Here is an 18,945-nt window from a genome sequence, read left to right as displayed (position 1 = left end):
ATTGTACAAGATATCAGCATGTTGCAGAACTTCACTGCAAAAGATCTGTCCTGGGTGTTGGGGCTCTGAGGCATGACACTGCAAAAATGCAAGCAGACCATGTCTCTTAAATGTCTACAACTTTAGTTTGACGAATGACTCAACCTTACCTGAGCAGGCTGCAGTGTTCCAATTCCCAGAACTACTTATATGTGTGCAGCACAACTCCAGAAAGGTAGAAAACATGTTTTACTAAATAATCCACTTCCTACTCCCATATTCCAGCCAGTTAATGTGGGCCATTAGTGTACGCGCAGGATAATTGGCCATTATGTTCTATTGAGTTGCAGTCCATCCAACATTGCAGACTGGTCCAGAGTACACATTACATTAGCTAAGCTTTTTTTTTTTTCCCCCCTGAGCTTCAGGACTCATAAGAGTTAAGAGTAGTTAATTGGAGGGTGGGGGTTGTGAGGGTTTAGAGGCTTAAACTCTGTGAGCAAGGTTGTGTTCATTAAAAAGAAGCTTTATCTGTTTTATAATTTACAAAATGTTTGAGGGTTGGACTGTCAAATCCAGTGGTGCATGTAGTTGGTGACCACATAGTGTATATTGCTTGTTGTATTACCAGGTAATCTTTACACAAATGCTGCTTTGGAATAAGGGGACAGTATTCAGCATGAAAGGGATAAAATACTGGAAGGAGCAACTGAAACTCAAAAGACTCTTCGTTTGGTTTTAGGAGGAGTGTACATGTGCGTAGGTTGTCACATTTCTCAGTGAGTTACTGCGGTTATGTAGTTACGTTTTTTGTTTCTTTCCTCTTTTCTTTATTTTACAGGAACACACAGACACATGCAGTACTTCACACAAACACAAGGTTTCTAAATCATTCATGTGAACGGACCCTCGTCCTCTCCTTTGTTTCTCCATAATAAATGAAGGTGTTGATCAGCTGTCTGCATCAATACTCTCACATCACACTCTCACAGTTTGTACCTACTTGACACCTAACCTCAAGTCTCATATATTCAACATGTATCTTTTTCATTCTCCTCTGTAAGATGAGATCAGTATAGAAAAAGTCGATTTGGAATTTGATGGATATCCAGTGCAGTAAATAGGGGGAGCAGAGATTTTGGAATACAATATACATAATAACAATAATGATAATTTTTATTGCACTGTTCAGGAAGTGCTTTAAAGTGCATACAACATACAATCTGAAGTGCAATGGGCGTGTTGGAAAAATAGGTTTCTATTGTCCAGCACAGCATGCTTTGTCCCCACCTCTTGTCTGAAGTGGCCATAAAATATAGTGATTTCCCCTGGCCTCTTTGTCCTTTTTTATCCACCTGACCCTCCTTTGCTTTATAAATAAGAGAATAATTGCATCTTTTCTCACAAAATGTAGTGCTGTTATGAGCAAGAGTAGGGAAGTGAGTGTGTTTTTGTGAGACAAAGGACTAAAGTGAGAATGAAAATGAGAAAAAGGGAAGGAACAGAATGGTAAATTACAGTGTCCCTCCCGCATTTAAAAGCATGGATTGATCAGTAAACATTAGAAGAGTATTTGTACACCATGTAGTCTGAACTCTTGCTGGAAGACACAAATTTTAAGTGAATAGATGATTTCATCTGTCTCTCTAATGCTCAGATAATCTTTACACCAGAACATACTATGACTTTCTTTAGTTACTGGAATATACCTTTTGCCTCCAGTCCCTCAACATTCAAAGGCCCAGGGAAATTTTAACTTTAATTTTTTAGTTAAAAATAGAAATAGAAGTAATGAAACAAATAGAATGGGACAAGGATTTTTATAATTTGCTCACCATCATCAGCGTGTCATTTTTCACTTGATTTATTTCATGTGATTGTAAGAAAAAGAAATAAGAGACTTTCGAGGAAACTTTTCTTTCCACAGTGGAATCTTAATGACACAGCTTCTCTTTCTCAATCTCGCTGCGTTTGTCTTCAAATCACTCTGCAACAGTTTTCATATTGTTTTCTATCTTTCTACTGACCTTCCTCCTTGCCTGAAGTATTTTGATGACATGTCTTACCAGGTAGAATTACAGTACAGTTTCTGAAAAGTGTGGCGCAGGCAGAAGTCTAAATAGCCAACCTGTTCTCACTCCCAACTTGTCAAATACCGACGCTTTGTCACTCCCTTCAGTGCACTGGGTATCCCCTTAGTGTCATTTTTCAAAGTGCAGGGTAGACTGATAGACTTCTATAGAACTCCCGCAACATCTGAAATAGACGCCATGAGACTGATGACCTCTATGTAAGGTGACAATTGTCCTGGCTACGTAAATAGATGGCAAAAAGTGAACTTAGCTTGACTTTGCTGCAGGAGACCAGTGTGTGCTTCTCGCTTCCAACCACATTTCAAATGATCATTTTAACCCAAACCATGATCTTTAACTAACCCGGTGTGCCTAATGCCTAAACCTAACCACACCTTAACCACGGTGTTGTCACACCATAAAACATAATTTTAGCAAATTTTTTAACAGTGATGTGTAACAGTTGGTGCAGGCATGAAAGATACTTTCCACTCAAGAACATTATATAAATTAAATTTCACGAACTGCCCTGATACTGCACGTTAAAAAATGCGTCCAATAATGATGCAGATGGGTTTACACTGGAATAAGTTGAAAGCCCGGTACGTCTCATAAAGGCGCTAAAGAATGCCTTGTGCGTCAGTATCAGACGCCGAGGTGCACAACAAATCATCGGCATTTGACAACCTGGGAATGAGAACGAGTTGAAATAGCCGCCCACTGTTGGCAAGCAGGTAGAACAGCAATGAATTGTTGGGGGGGGTCCTAGCAGAAAGCTTGAGCTTCCTGTGTTCACATTGCTGACTAGATTTTCTGGCTCCCAAGCACAGGGAATCAGTGTGAGACACGAGCTATTGCTAATTGAACGCAGGGCCTGACTCCCTAACATGAATGATTGTTTCACGCCCCAACTATAAATCCTTCTCAGATACTCCTGAGGTGCAAATGGAACTCGAATCTTCCCACTCAGCCATCTTCACTCTCATCTACGTACATCCTGCTCTGTTTTTGTAATTTGTATAGAGAAAGACAGAGAGAGGGATATAGTTAGGAGGAACATTTTGTAGATGGAAAACACATTTATCACTGTCTACATCAACTGTACATATCTCCCAGCCATTTTAAGTATCATATGATATTGGATTCTCAACAATTTTCTAATTTGTGTTCCTTTAAAATGCAAACGTTGCAGTGTCAAATGTTAAGAATGGGATCTGACAATAACGATTATAAGACATGCATTTCTTTCTGCATATGTCTGCAGGCATTGAGTGTAAGAAGGACATGCAACACAGCATGCATTGATATAAGAAAACAGCTCATGTACAATGTAGTAACAAACAAAATCTAATTAAGACTTCATGTTTATTGTGATGGAATATCTAGCGTGGGTCTGTGGAATATTTTTTTTTCAATAAAGATGAGAATAAAAAGCAGCAGATGGCTTCTCCAGAAAGAATGATTTATCCAACAATGCTGGCTGTGTATAGATACCACAAAGAATAATGTAAAAGACAGAGGCAACTTGCCTTAAACTTGAAAAAAGCAACCAAAAAAGCCAGTAACATCATGTAAAGGTGGGGTAAAAGAAGCAGTAAGCACTAGAGGGCACTCTCATTCTCCCTACCCCTCATAACTGCTCTCTGTTAAACACACACACACACACACACACACACACACACTCATGCACGCAGAGAACATGCTGAACATTCAAATATGAAAGTCAGAATGAGATGTTCTCACAGCTACTAGGAGACAATCAATTTGAATTGTATTAATCAGTGCTTGCACTCAGGCCCTCTCTAGTTCACTATTCAATTACAACTGTTACATCTCATCCCATTCTCTCTCTCTTTCTCTCTCCCCTCCTCCCTCTCTCTCTTTTCCACTCTCTCGCTCTGTCTGGGTCTATATCGCTGTCTCCTACTGTAGCCACTATCTATATTAATATTTCCCCATTGTTTTTTTTTCCCGCAGCAGCATAGATGATAGATTTTAACCTAATGAAAAGCACTTCTGTTGAGATTGAAAAGCTCCTTAAACACATCACAGCAAAGCCTCCCTCTTTTCCTCCCCCTCCCCTCTCTGTTTTCCTCCCTTCCTCTCTCCTCCTCCTCTTCCCTCCCCCCTTATATTTCCCTTCCTTATCGCCCCATTTTGTGTACCCCTGCTCTCACCCCATTTTCTTCCTTGACATTTATGCTTCATCTGCTGCACCTCACATGCATTCTGCTACACCCAAACACTTTTTTCTGCAGTCCTTTCTTACATCTCCCCCGTCTCCCTATGCTAAATGGGCTGCATTACTGTAATGAGCTGGTAATTTATGGAGGAGGAGTGCAGGACTTGTATCATTTGCCCATTGAGTGTTTTGCCTCCCCAGGCTCACCCACTCCCTCTGGAAACAAATGCATATACACTAACAGACTCCCTCTCAGCCCCCAAAAGTAAGTAGGGACATAACTGCTCACACACATACAGCATGTGCACATAATGACTCAGGAAAGGAACACATTGTCTACACCGGCCACGCAGCAGCACAACAGCAACAGCTGTGAGTTCTCTGTCGGTGCACACACCGAATCCATTCAGCACTAATGTGCTCTAACAGACACATAAAAAACCAACAGAGACATAACCCACCTGGAGGATTATGTCATTAACTACTTACTAACCTGACAAGCATTTTTATTTACACATTGCTTGGTTAACCGCGTACATTTTGATTTGAAATTAAAAAGTGAAGTTCATATATGTGTGATAAGTGTGGTTGTTATAGAGTCAGAATTTCACAGCGTTGCCATTTTTCGGTAATTCTTTTATTAGATCCCACATGTGCATATATTAGAAAATGGAAATGCATCTAAACTTTGCCCTTAGGAAGCAAAAGAGATAATCAACACATGTTCACTTGATTTAAAATTGAGGCTGTTAACTTAGAGGGAAAGTGCAAAAAAACTGAAATTGCCCTGTTTGCTTTATGCCACCACTGAGCTCTTCATTGCAGCAGGAAGAGCATTTTTCATAAATGTTCTTCTTTGGTTCCCAGGCACAGGTTACAGCCATCGCTACACAGGATAATTGTCATTGTGGGATGTCTTGCTATTGTGGTGGTGTAACTCAATAGCCTGCAGTTGAAAGTCACAGAGAGGCGAGCATCCAAAGAGAAAGAGACCTGTTTAGACCACAGGGAGACAGGGAGGGAGGGTAACAGGGGAGGAAAGACAAAAATTACAGTGAAGACAAAAAAAAGGTTCAGGGAGAAGAAGAAGAAGTAGGGGGAAATTGATCCTCTGCATTTGACCCATCTTGTACAAACACACTAGGAACAGTGGGCAGCCGCAGTGCAGCGCCCGGGGGACCAACTCCAGTTCTTTTGTCAGGATCACTGACAGGAGTATTAACCCTAACATGCATGTCTTTGATGGTGGGAGGAAACCGGAGCATGGGAGGAAACCCACGCAAACACAGGGAACATGCAAACTCCACACAGAAAGGACCTGGGACGGCCAGGGTTCGAACCCAGGACCTTCTTGCTGTGAGGCAACAGTACTAACCACTGAGCCACCGTGCTGCCAGAGATGGAGGGAGTTTGGATAAAAGAATGAGTAAAAGATGTTAACAGTGGGGGATACTTTGACTATTGTCTGTCTTGGCTTGTAACCTGAGTGGAAGATTAAAGTGAATGTGAAAGGTCAACATTGCATGCCTCAGACATTACAAATAATGTGCATGTTTGAAATGTACACTATACCCATCTACATGGATGGCCTCCCACAAGGATGTTAAACACCATGGCGACAGGCGCTGACCCCAGTCGTAAACAGGTTAAAGGTCGACTGAGCTACTGAGGGGGTGACAGTGACCCTGAACAAGAAAACATCCTTTAGAGAGGATCAGGAGGAGGAGGAGACAGTGAGGGGAGGGTAAGAGATGAGAGATGATGAGCAAAGCAAAAGAAAAGAAGAGGGATATATGATCGGAAAGGACTCAAGAGACATTAACACATAAACCACCGGGAGAAAGAAAGACTTTCATGCAGGGCAAAGGTCACAGTGTTACTCAGGTTAACAGTACAGGGTAGATAAGAGGCTCGATAGTGAGGCAGTTTGTAGGATTGAGTAGCTGTATTTTTTTTTTTTAGACAAAATGACAAATCCACAGAATGCAATCAAAGGCACCTGAACAGAAATGTAGGCACTATGTATTTTGGCTGAGGCAGACTTTTTGATGGTGGTATAAAACAAAAAAGTCATGGTTTTATTGCAGAGTGATTTCATTTCAAAGAAAGTTTTCCTTAATACGATTCTCAGTTGATTGTACTGGAGCTAAAGTAATATACTCTTGTTGCAGTTTTCAACTGGTGTTTAAAAGACTCAGGCAAATTTTTGAAGTCGGCAATACGTTAGATGAAATATTTGTGGCGAAAGAACTCATAAGTTTTGTGGAGTTGACATAAAATGAAAAATATGAAGGAAAAATTGTTTCCTACACTGTTTCCCATGTTACATTTTGACAAATTATCCTTTCAAGAAGAACTCTCACATAGTTTCAAGTCTTTAGCCGCACATTTGGTCTGTTGTATGTTTCTCTATCTGGCCCTGACTGTGAAGTTACCTCCTGGAGAAAAGTGCTTTGTGTTTTTATGAGACGTTCTGACTATGCCGTGGTACAAAAACAAGGTTCTTAAACTGTCATTTTGCATTTAAGAGCACTTATCAATTTCATAGACGCAGTCAAAGCAGCGGTCTCAAGTAAGACATGAGTTATTCTGTGTGCGTCTGAAATGAGCCTTGAGAAAGGTTAGCCGTAAACTGAAAAAAGGTGTTTGATCTATAGCCAGATATTGATCAAAAACACTGTCTAAGCTTATGAAAATGTACATGTGTGTATGTGTGTGTGCACTTAGGTTGAGAGTGTGAGCTGTATACAGCAGTGGCACTTGATGTGTGATTTGAGTTATGGCCAGGTATTGATCAGAAAACATCACGCCAGCTTTAAACTTTGCTAAAGAGCTTTTGGTGAGACCTGACTAAGTGCAGTTACAGACTCATGAGTCATTAAGAGTTTGTATAAAAGAGACCAAGCAGACTTTTGTCTCTTTTTTTCCAGACAAAAGTGGCACATTCTAGTGGAGATAAGTTTTTTTCAGCCTTTTTTTTAAATCCTTTTGAACATTATGAATGCAACTCTGTTGGTTTCCCTTTCCAGATGTCTGTAAAGTTGGTTCAATGTTGAACATGATGAAAGCTTTAAATTGATAGTCTGCAGTTAATGTATTGTTTTATGTTCTCATATACTGTACTATTGTTTTAAGATCTTTGCTTTTTTCTGTGTTCATGGTGTTTCTGCTCTTATATCGTTATAACTTAACCATATTCTTTAGATCTTCTAGTTTTACCTTTATTCAGCTGACCACAGTGTTTTCTCACAGGTCAGATGTCATTGTGCCCACTCAGCACACACCGTGGCTTATTTTCCCCATCTTTTGCTTTTCTCAATGTTGAATCTCCAAGATGTGTGGAACTGAGGGCATAGAGCCAACACCACTGCAACCTTTAAATTTCAAAACAATCAGTTAATATCAAGAAGATGGAAGTAGTAATTATATACATAAAATTAAAGTACAGGGTCCATTAATGTGTGTGACTCATGGTTTCATTAGATAATTGAAAGATGAGGGGAAATTCTGTAAACTAAGGAAACTTTGCCTCCACTTAGTTTTGTAGGAAAAGGATTAAAGCTTACAAATAAAGATTACACACAAGTAATTCCAGTTTTAAGATGAGAGTTTAGCCAAGTATTTTAATTCAGTTGTCTGACATGCCAACAGTTTCCCAGAATCTAGTGGTTAGTCTACATGGCATGTTGAGTCCATTGTTGTCATTTCCTCTTCTTGGACACTTACATAACATAACAACATCTTAACCAGTCTCAGTGCTGGTCACATCACAGAGTACTGTCGTCAATGCAACACTGGCAACACTGTCTACTGCTATTCTCATTGGTTTTGGGTTAAGGAGAGGAAAGATAACTTTTCTTTGTGTTGGTCTGCCTGCTATCAATGGTCTACTAACCTAATTGTTGCACAAGTAATTGGTATTGGGTCATTTGTTTTAGGGCTGTTTCAGGAGCTAAGCAGACCCCTAATTTACACACAGAGAAAAAGACACACACACACACACACACACACACACACACACACACACACACACACACACACACACACACACACACACACACACACACATGTTATCAGAGGTTACTGGAGGTTTTTGTCAGAGGCAGTTGTGTATCTGGTTAATGATTCCTGCTGGGTTAATGCAGACAGAGTGGACTGTTAAAGGCTTGAGATAAGGCACAAAATCAGACCCAGAGGCACTTGGCAGTGTATTAGACAGAGACGGGGATGTTTTGAGGGAAAAAGAAAAGGGGACATAGTAAGAAAGTACTAAAAAAAGAAAGAAGAAAAAAATGTGTGGATCATCTTCCTGTCTGTAAGTGTTGGCATTTAATGGGAAGTGAGCTTCTGCTAATTAACTACTTACCCTGTGCTGGCGAACAGCTCACTGTTTTTGTGTTTTTTGTGATGATGACTAATTGAACTTGCATGATTACACATACAAACAAATATTTTTGTATCCTTCCCAAACACACACAATCCAAGCTAAGCCCATTCTTTCCTCTTTTCCATCACAAAACTGAAAGACCAGCTGAGATCTCGGTAACAATGCTCTTATACCTTCCAGACAAGTTTAAGTAGTATTAAGATTGGCAGAGAATGCCACGGTGTGTTAGCCTGTACTCTGTCTAAGCAGTATGAAAGAGCAGCCAGTTTTCTTATGGATCTTAATAAGCATGATGTAAGAGAGGCCCATTTCTGGGCTCTGGATCCAATAGTAGCGTGTAATTATCTTTAAGACCTGCTCCCTATGCTAAAGGATTAGCCATAATCCATAACCAAAGCCATAACTATTGCTACGCTACGTTAATTCCAGTCAGACACATGCAACATGCAGTTCAACGACTAGGATGCCTTCTGTCTTCATCTTCGTCCTCTTTCTTCCTCTTCACTTTCTCTTCACTCTCTCTCTCCTCCTCTCTCACCATTTCATTTCAAATTGAAGTTGTTAAGCTTTATGCCCCTCTGTCTGTGATGTCAGAATTGGAGAGCAGTTTTCCTGTTGTACAGAATCCAAAATAGAGAGAAGGAGGGAGAGAGAGAGAGTAAGTGAGAGTGATGGAAAAAGAGACGGACAGAGAGAGAGAGAGACAGAGAGAGAGAGAAAAGGTGGGGAGGATTAATATCCTCAAAGGAGAGGTGCATAGGAGCAGAGGTGCTGTTGGTTTGAAATAGAGCTTAATATCCTGCTTTTACTGCTGATGGCAATGGAAAACTCTGTGTGTGTGTGTGTGTGTGTGTGTGTGTGTGTGTGTGTGTGTGTGTGTGTGTGTGTCTGTTTACTACTTCTGGATGTTGTCTGTGAAGCAGCAGGATAAAGATATAAAACACACAACTTCCACAGAGATTATACACACAATACACCCAAACAAAAACAGACAGTACCACAGGCCTGTTAGTATGTTATTATCATTATTTAATGGGCGTTTTTATGGGAATATACCTATTTTATATACCTTTATATCAGGGCTGTATTATCGATTATATTAAAGTAAGTCATAAATCTATGAAATCTCATTCTAACTTGACAACAATTCTGCTGCATTTTCATTAGCAGAGAGATCTGTTTGATCAGTTTAAGCTGTTCCAATTCCTCCCAAAGTTGCATCAACAAATAACTGTTTAACACCGCATCACAAACAGACCTTGAAAACACTTCTAACGTGTGAGAACGAGTGATGTATAACTTTGAAAGCAAAATATTAAAAAAACATGTGGTTGTACTGAGAAAAGGGTCCCTCTTTGTTGTGTGGAACATTTTTAGATTCAAAGGCAATAATGACAGTCAGGAGCACATACTTTAGCATGTGTGGCACCTCTGGAAAAACAGCAAAAATAACACACCTACCTAAAATGTCACCACAACACAACAACATGGTGAAAATATTGAAATTATCACAAAATCCCTGCCACACAAATTTGCCCAGGGCTGTTTGTGCATCACCAGACCCGACAAGCTCTCCAAGATTTTTACTTTTTTGTTTGTTTGGTTGTTGTTGTTGTTTTTTTAACCCTCATTTCCCTCTGTTTATTCCCCAAAGTTTCACTGAGAGCAGTGATCCCTTTTTTCAGGCACACCCTGTTCACACTAGTTGCAAACATTCACACCTGGAAGCTGCCCAGTATAACCACAGTCTAATCTGTTGGCCACTGGAGCAGCTGGGGATTAAGGGCCTTGCTCAAGGGCAAGTCAATGGTGATAATTAGTCAGCGCCAAGCACTGCTCTTTCCTTTATTTTGCCCCACTGAGATTTATCCTGCTGGTTTGGAGGAAAACTGGCGGTTTGCGAGCCAGCTTCTCGAACCCCTGCGCCCACTCGTTAATAAGTGAATTATTTATCCAGCATCAACCCTATCGCCAGACAAGAACATCAATATTGGATGATTCTGCAAAACTGTTCAGTGACAACTATACATCCTGTGCCAACATAAAATGGCACCATAAAAATTTGCACTTTTCTCTGCAACTACGGTATGGGTGAGGTATGGGGAAGATTGTGGTTAGGCAACAGAAACATGTGGTTATGGTTGGGAAAGATCCTGGTTACGATTAAAAAGAAAGTGCTAACGTTAATTGCTGGTCTGTGACGAGAGGCATTAAAATCAGACTCGCTACAGCACCGTCCACCAGCCCGACCTCCACCTTACTTTACGCCTCACTGCATACTGTATGGGGTACTTCCTGCGTTGGTGATGAATACTGACATTGGATATGAATTGTGAGGTGCGGAATCATGCAATATGGTACCTAACTCCTATAATTGTGTAGCCCTGACAAAATTTGGAGTGTTTGAAATTTCTGCCAGTCAGGATTCTGTAGTGTGAGTACATCTTGTTGGAACTCATTGAAACTCATTCATTAAATACTCTTAACTGAACAGAATTTACTGCTCTTATCCTAGACCATAGTGTGTTCAGCCTAATTGAGTCCTGATGAATAATGTCAATGTGTTAAGTGTCCCGTTGTCCCGTGTGCATGTGTGTGTGTGTGTGTGTGTGTGTGTGTGTGTGTGTGTGTGTGTGTGTGTGTGTGTGTGTGTGTGTGTGTGAGAATCAGTGACGAGTGTTCGTTCTCAGTGGTGAAGGAAAGCCTGTTGTAGGTCACCTCTGTGATAGCTCCATCTCTCCTTATCACCCTTTCACTCTGTCTATCTGTCCTTGCCCATCACTCTTCCTCTCTATCTTTCCCTCTCTCTCGCTGTCAGTCACTCACCTTTCCAATCTTCCTTCCACTTTAAACTTCACATCCCTTCCACAAGGTTATCGCACTACTAAAACAGTATGTGTGTGTGTGTGTGTGTCTGTTTAAGTGTATTATTTTCAGATGGTAGACCACCATAACACTTCAAAGTCACTTTTTTTGTTGTTCTGTCTCTACCTCACCACTTAAACATTTCAGGGTCTGCTGATTGCTTCTGTCTCTCTCTCTCTCTCTCTCTCTCTCTCTCTCTCTCTCTCTCTCTCTCTCTCTCTCTCTCTCTCTCTATCTCTCTCTCTCTCTCCCTCTCTCTCTCTCTCTCTTTCTCTCTCTCTCTCTCACACACACATCCAAAAAACACATAAAACCATACAAGCACACACAGTCTCAAAATGGTACGTGTCAGCTGGTTTACATCAGATCAGAGACTGATTGGAAAATGCCCATGCCCTCAGTACTCACACACACAAGAAGGCACAGTGCCTTCTCCCTGCCCTCTGGCTAATTAATTTCCCAGATCGAGCATGTCCCGCCATAAAGTGCTCTCCCTCCTTCTTGAGTCGCACTCAATCTGTTCCTCCTCTCTCCTGTGTCTCTTCAGCGAGCCTGGCTCATTTCAACTCCCCCTGGCCTTTGATTGCGTTTGCCCAAAATGTCAGGGCAAAGAACGTCACCTCATCGAACCTCTGCCTCTCTCGTTTTCTTTCCTCCCTTTCCTGCTCCATTTTGCTCTTTCTTTCTCTTTGTATCTGCATTTTTTTTGTTTTTATCTGACTTGGAAGATGAAACTCAGTTTTTGTCACATCAAGTTCATGTTCAAGTCCTCAGCTCAGAAGGGTCTTTTCCCCTCTAAATCGAGGGATTGTCTTGCATTCCTTCTCCACATCCCCCCACCCCCCCAGTTCTCATAGCTTTTAATTTGTTCATTCTGAGCTCACCACAGGCCAAAAACAGTCCTTATCTTGTCCTCAGTCTTCTGTGCGTGTGCATTTCAAGTGGTTTATTTGGTATGTTGTTTACTACATTAGTTTTGGCAGTCTGTGTGACCCCAGTCAGTTTGGCTGGGTACTTTGAAGATGAGTTTGGCGTGTTAATCAATCAGACAGTGAGACCAGTGCTTGGCCAGGTCAGACAGGCATCAAAGGAGTTAAGTGACGTCCACATGGTACTTGTTGAGGTCACTTTACAAAGCTTTTACACATTTGTATGACATATGTTTTCATGCATTTACACCATATTTACATGCATGTAAACTCTCCTGAGAGAGCTGTAACTTTTTTGCTGATTTGACGGTCAGTACACGTCATTGTCATGGTGAACACAAGCACATGTAGACATGAACACTCACAGAGAACTGAGCTTAGAACAATGCGCAGCCATGAAAATTCAAGTCGTCCAAGTTCAACCATGCAAAATAAATGTTACAGTTATGATTAGCAATGGATGATATCACAGTATATGCGTTTTTTAGAAATCAATTGAGAAACAGTTTATGGATGAAAAAATGGAGGTAATTCATCATATTAATGCCAGAATTGTATAAAAACCCAATAGCCCCATGGATATGGGACATTGATCATCATGTCAGAACACAACAAGAGATATTTAAGCGATAGCTTTCACGGTATAAACAGTATGATAAAATATCAGATGGTGACATATTTATGTATGTGAGCATTGTATTAACCCATTACTCAACCGTAGCTATGAAAGGTGTAACTTTCAGTCATGCGCCAGTGGTTGGCATTTATGTAACCTTTTATTTTAAGGAATGTTACATAATACAACAGACAGCAGAATTGCAAAAAATGCATGTCAGTATTGGTAAGAGTATCGGACAGAGTGGATGTAAAAAAATACAGATTTTGTTCTCTGCTTTAAAATAATGCTTTTGCATCTTTTGTAACTTTCACAGCTTAAAAGGATGTGAAGTGAAAAGTTGTTTTCTTTTGGTTCGGGGCATACAGCAGCGCAGTAGAGACGGCAATGTGGAGGCCAAGTTTCTAAACGCAACACAAAGAACCAACTGAATGTCTCTCACATTAGACATGACAGTTGTGCTCTCTGGAATACATCAGCCATAATAAGCCTTTTTTCTGTTGTCCCTACTTCCATATCTATACACACACACACACTCTGCACTCATGCGCACACTGCATCACAGTAAATCTTTACCATATAGCATCACTTCTTTAGTAAACGTTCTGTCTTCATCAGCGGCTAAAATATGGTGTATAGGATTACAACAGACCGGCATTGGGATGGCTTCAGAGCAATAAGATAGCAGTAATGGCACACCATCATTTAGGAGAATGTAATAAGTGAATATCTAATAAGCCTGTAAAAGATGCTTAACCCCTGAAACTCTGAGGTCAGGTACAGAGATAGGAGAATAAGCTGATTAAGGAAGGTTTCTTCTCACGTTGCGGTCATCACAGGATTGACCAACTCCTGACCCCGCTGTTGGGAGTGCGGTTTCCTTAGCCTAGAACCACTCCTATGTTTGGATAAATCCGCTATTTATGGTGTTTGATAACAGCTTGTGGCTGATATGGGTAAGGAATAGGTTATGAATCTCCGGTCAAGAGATAATGTAGGAGTTAATGGAACACCAAAGATTTAGGGTTTTACTCTGTTATTCACCCTTTGCTTGACATTTGTCACCAAGGTTCCTAACTGAAAGATATTAGATTTAAATTTTAACACGTGGGAATGTCTCAGTGAAAGATTTGCAAGGCATATATGATGCAATCAACTAAAAGTTCAGGTTTTGACACAGGGATAACTAAAGATACCGAACGGCCTATGACACAGTTTAAATTGATCTGATGATTGATTTTTTTGTTTAGTGATTGATTGACAAGAAGATATGTTGGCTCAAATCCTGTGAGACGCTTAAATAAATGGAGGGAATTGGTTTTAAATGTGATCCCCACCTGTTTCTCATTTAATTATGTCGTTTCATTCCCTGATGACACACTTGGTAAAAGACAGGTGAAATGTGCTGAGCTCAAAATGAATGATATCCAGGATTTAAGGTCAATCTCTGTTTCTCTCTGCTTCTTTTCACACTAAAGGGGGAGTGTACACACACACACACACACACACACACACACTTACTTAGGACCCTTCTGGGGACATTACATAGACTTACATTCATTTCCTGGAGACTTATCCTAACCCTAACCATAACAACTACTTGCCTAACCCTAACTCTCTCCCTTACCCTAACCCCTTACCCTAACCTTAACCACTGACCCAAAAATCAGCTTTTTCCCAATTGAGGACACGGCTTTTGTCCCCAATTGGACAAGTCGTCCCCCAATTAACTCATCTTGAGTCTGAAATGTGTCCCTGAAAGTAGGCTAAGTCAGACCAAGCACACACACACACACACATATCTATGCACATACACACACTGAGCCAGATCCTAAAGCCATTTTCAGACAGGGCAGCCGAGTGTGTCCTCATTACCGTCTGAGTGTGTAGTCACCACTCAGTCACAGCTCCTGCTGCCAGAATGGGATTTTCCCCTCTTTTCTCCTCTGACTCTTCCACCTCTTTTTCACCTTAACTTCTCTTGCATATCGCTTCATCTATTTCTCTGACAGAAAATCATTATCAGTTAGGAAAGACAATTTCCTGCTCCTATGGTCCCTTATACACCTATATTTTAACAATGTGGTTAAATATCAGGAAATTATGAGTTAATTGCAATCACCTTAAAAAGACAATTGACAATAAATGACTTTTTATTTTATTGAAAATTGTGTAGATATAATGGAATAGGACTTAAATCTTAATCAATTTAAATTGGTAGATGTAGCCGCCAACATGGTGTACATTTGCGTTACAACTGAAACTAGCACTATCTGTGTGTAACATACCGTACAATATTTAGCTTTAATTGGTTGACCTTTCCAGTGTAAATGCCTTCAATAAAGCTCCATTTACTGTAAGAATGTTGTTTCCAAGATAATAACCCTCATACAAATGTTTACATCTTTTGAACATTCTTCACAAACTGAACAGTCAGTATGGGAGCAAGAAAAACTAAAGGATCAAAGTTATTACAGTTCAACCTGAGGGGGACATGAATGTGCGTACAAATGTCATGGCAATCCATTCAACAGCTGTTGAGATATTCTCACTCAAGACCACAAATGTCAACCTCTTGGTGGCGCTAGGGGAAAGGTCAGGGGATCACCAAGGTCATTAGGATTCATCCTCTGAGGATAAGGAATGACTATAGTAAATGTCATGGCAATGCATCTAATAATTTTAGTCTGGAACAAGGAGGGGGACTGACCGATACGGTATGTTGTCTGTTACATGTTCCTAATGACAGCGATCGAGATTTAGACAATTCTCAATAAAAACAAAACTCATAAACACTTCTCAGCTCAGTGATACTTAACTATTTGTGTTTATATGTTCTTATTGGGGGATATATCAAATTCATTTACAATTTCATTGCTTTAGAGACAGGTAGCATGGGTAAAGAGTGGCTATGACATGCAACAAAGGTCTCCGGCTGGAATCGAACTGGGGTGCCTCATGTGCAAATATTTTCTGCATCTATTTATGTGCAACTGTGTAGGGATGTGCTTCACTTCCACTATTGCATAATAAAAAGAATGCAGCAGATCTGTATTTCATTTGTATATATTCACATAAACAAAATTATAGTGTAATTATAGTGTGCCCAACAGAAATAAAATCAACTGTTAGAACATTTCTTTATGTACATTTTTATGTCTACTTCATCACTATACTGTGCTCCGACTGCACTCTCTTCCTCCGACAAGATGGACTAAAGTGCACAACTGTAGTAAAAACGTTTTACAGAAAGCTCCTCTCCTTTGAAAAAGTAGCCAACGATTTCCATTTGCCACCGGGAGTAGCTGGAGTTTACAGTCTCCTGATAGAGGATCAAAGGAACAGGGAGAGAAGGAGAGCACACACAGGGATATTAGACTGTAATGTCGACCAGATGAACTTGTTGATAGAGTCCTAAACAAGTCTAATAGCCTAACACTTGGCTTGTTCTGACAATAGGCATTATCTGACTCCTTCAGTTTATTAGCTTGAGAGCGTAACAAAATGATGTTTAGTGTTATTTGCTTCCTCCTTTTTTCATTACTGCTATCTCAAACTGCCATATGCTTTCTGTATAAAGTCCAGAACTTGTCACCAGTAATTCAGATTAGGGAGGTGGTGCTTGCTTACGTTAGTGTTGCACAGTAATCAGGAGATGCATGGACAATATATTCACTCGCACTTCTTATACATTCACCGATGTAGGCACCTGTCTGCTTCTATCCTCTCACTTTGTCAGGTTGAGGGAAGTAAAATTGAAGGGGAAGAAACAGGGACGTGGGGTTGGCGAAGGGGAAGTACAGGGAGTTCTGTTGTTTGGTTCGGTTAACTATGAAGCCCTCCTCTTTTATTTGATCTCCCCTGTTCCTCTGAAAATTCCCAATCGCTCTGCAAGGGGGTTTTAACAGCAGCAATATGTGTGTCTTAACATCAGACGAGAGGTCTGAGCTCAGGTAATCAAATTTGGGATCATGTGATTGGACATGACAAGGGGAACAGGATAGGGAGCCATTCCACTTGACGTCTTTCCAGCCTCTCTCACACACACACACACACACACACACACACACTCGAGCGCACACAAACACAAGTGTCTCAGTTTTTAGAATTCTTTGCCAGGTCACCACTAGTCAAAAAAACAACATGGCTGCTCTGTGTGCTTGTTCACCCATCTGGCCTGATGGAGCCTCTTCCCCACGGTGCCGTTTTACATGAAACATACTGTAGCTTCAAAGCCGTGTTACTGCCTGTTTAGCTATAATGTGCCATTATGCATGGCATCCAAGTGCATGCTGGAGCAAAAAAGGAACCACATGTGGAGCCCTCCAAGTGCCCAAAGCTATATATTACATATGTTACATTCTGTACACAAGATGTGTGTGTGTGCGTGTGTGTGTGTGCTCTTGTGTGTGTAAAAAAAGACTCTACATTACATAGCTCCAGCTGGACAGGAGGAAAGAGGGTTAAATACATGCAGTTGATTCAAAAACCATAAGATTATTCATTTCCCTTCTCCTGTGGGAACAAGCTCCTGCTACACTTGTACACATCTATATACACAGACACACTGACCCAGTCTTACCCGATGTGCAGTAACAACATCAATCTGCTGATTGTATGTTATTTAATACTGTTGTGTGTGTAGGTATTTTGAAAAGTGCTGGGGATAGAAGTGAGAAAGGGAGAGAGAAGGAGACGGCAGAGGAAAAAGTTTAACATAAAAACAAGTTTGTAAAGATTAATTTTTTTCCCTCCTCATTGAAGTGGAGACGTTTGAGTCTCAAGCTTGTTTGTAAAAAAGTTTTGAAGTGAAATGGATTTCTACGAATGAGAAAACAACATCAGGGCTAAGTAACTATTTGAAGGTGCTGTCAAAGGCTCTCTCTGTCTTTACCCTCCTCTTTTCATCTTTCTCTCATCCCTCGCTCCTCCTCCTCCTCCTCCTCCTCCCTTCCCATTCTCATTAGTGATGGTTGTGAGAGAGTGGAGAACAAAGCCCAGGCCCTGCTAATCGATCACTGAGCGGCACTATCAATCGACTGGTGAAGCGCAGGTCTCCTCCATCTGCTCAACAATTGACGGGTCAAAGATTGATGAGGAAGATTGTTGTGTTGTCTGTGTGTATGTGTGTGTGTGTGTGTGTGTTAATGCAAGAGTATGTCTTTATTTTAGATAGATTGCATGAGATTTAATCTCATCTCGTTTGCCAGCTGCATGTTTTAATTTGTACTCTTCTCAAAAATAAATTAAGTCAGTTTGAAAAGGGAAGCACACGTATGAGGTCACAGTATGTTGTGTGTGTGTGTGTGTGTGTGTGTGTGTCAGCGTGTGTGAAGGCATGTACTGTATGCATGCACATATGCTCCGAGGTATAACAAAGCCCCCAGACACAGAGAGATATTTGTTTCGGTGAATACTCTTTACCCTGGCACTATGTCTGGCAGCAGTAAACAAACACACACACGTACACACACACACACACAAACACATGCAGAATTAAATCATGTACTGGCATGGACTCACACATTACCCTGGCATGTCGTCATTGCCTTTCAGTGCTGTGACTCATGCCATCACTCTAATGGATGAATCCTGCAGCAGTCTAAATAAGCATTGGTGTGTGTGAGATTTGTGTCTGTTTGAGATACATGGGTGTGTTTCAATGTGTTAGCCACCTTGTGTGTATGTGTGCATATTTTCAAGGTGTTTTGTAAACACCGGAATTATGTGTCACAGCTGGCCAGATGACTTGCCCCGGTTTCATCTTGAATTTCTGTGTGTCTCTGTGGGAGAACGATGCTGCCACATTTGCATGAGAAAGGTTGTCAGACTAACACCTTTTCCTATTTCTCTCCCTCCCATCTTCCACACCTCTGTATCCTTCTCCCTCTCTGCCTTTCCTCTTATTTCCACAG

At 40.8% G+C, this 18,945-nt stretch overlaps 1 protein-coding gene across 1 annotated transcript in view; it reads left to right on the top strand.

The window, feature by feature from the left end:
* fbxl17 (F-box and leucine-rich repeat protein 17) overlaps positions 1-18,945 on the top strand; it is a 238,947-nt gene that overhangs the window by 197,471 nt on the left and 22,531 nt on the right. The gene's annotated exons all lie outside the window — the stretch shown is intronic.

This window comes from Thunnus albacares, chromosome 2 (assembly GCF_914725855.1).
Source record: "Thunnus albacares chromosome 2, fThuAlb1.1, whole genome shotgun sequence".
NCBI lineage: Eukaryota > Metazoa > Chordata > Actinopteri > Scombriformes > Scombridae > Thunnus > Thunnus albacares.
The sequence above is the reverse complement of the archived record's forward strand: the minus strand, read 5'-3'. Positions and strand labels throughout refer to the sequence as shown.